Source organism: Pezoporus wallicus, unplaced genomic scaffold (assembly GCF_028554395.1).
Source record: "Pezoporus wallicus isolate ANWC-B61680 ecotype Strahan unplaced genomic scaffold, APGP_CSIRO_Pwel_v1 contig_8057, whole genome shotgun sequence".
Classification (NCBI taxonomy): Eukaryota; Metazoa; Chordata; class Aves; order Psittaciformes; family Psittacidae; genus Pezoporus; species Pezoporus wallicus.
In genome coordinates, this window is record NW_026637044.1 from 1,763,830 (window position 1) to 1,765,015 (window position 1,186).

Genomic DNA, 1,186 nt, shown 5'->3' on the forward strand with positions numbered 1-1,186 from the left:
CTTTTTGGCTAATAAGTTTTGTTGAGTTCCCAGTTGGCTTCATGGAGACCACAGCACAGCGAGACCTTTTCCCCTCCTAACCTACTTGATACTACATAGGAGAGATTCCAGGTAATCCATGTAGTGTAGAATCGTAGAATGGTTTGGGTTGGAGGGCACCTTAAAGATCCTTCAGTTCCAGCCCCCTGCTCAGGCAGGGACACCTTCCACTAGACCAGGTTGCTCAAAGCCCCATCTAAACTGGCCTTGAACACTGCCAGGATGGGCCAGCCACAGCTTCTCAGGACAACCTGCTCCAGTGTCTCGCCATCCGCACAGGGAAGAACTTCTTCCTCATATCTCAATCTCCCCTCTGTCAGTTTAAAGCTATTCTCCTTGTCTTGTTCACACCTGCCCTTGCCAAAAGCCCCTCTTTAGCTTTCTTGTTGGCTCCTTTAGGCACTGCAAGCTGCTCTAAGACCTTCTCCAGGCTGAGCAAGCCCACCTCTCTCAGCCTGTCTCCCTAGCAGAGGTGCTTCAGCCCTTGGATCATCTTGGTGGCCTCCTTTGGATCTGCTCAAGGTGGACATTTCTATCTTGAAATCTAGAATGAAATATTTAGAAAGAGCAAGCTGCTCGTCATGATGCTGGTGATGCAGCCCAGTTGGCTTTCTGGGCTGTGAGCACACATGTCTATTGCCTGTGGCAGAGAACACTAATTTCTTCAGTTCCTACAGTTCAGCAGCTATTTTAGTTGAAAGTAGCTGTTGTAATATGTGTGTGTGTGGGGGGGTGTTTTTGTTTGTTGGGTTTGGGTTTTTTTTAAGTGTCTATATTAGAAAATTCTTCTTTTACTGCTTTCAAATACAACAATTTTGGTGCAATATTTTTAGCTAATGAAGCTTTCAACTTTATTCCACTAATAGTTGATGTGAAAATTTCCTTTGTCAGGGTATTTCAGCCTACCTTTTAAAGAACGGTACAGGAAATCACATAGTGTATGTTAATTTTCAAGATCTTACTCTGCCTTGTTTTGTATTAATTAATATTAGTTTGTTAGATTTGAGTACTACACTGCAAGTTCTCAATTTACCGTCCAAGTTGTTACTGGCATGCACTTTACTTACTTGCTGGTTATGGCAATTACATGTACATTCACTATGTGCTGTGAAATAAAATACTGTCTGGGGTTCTCTTGTTTGTTTCT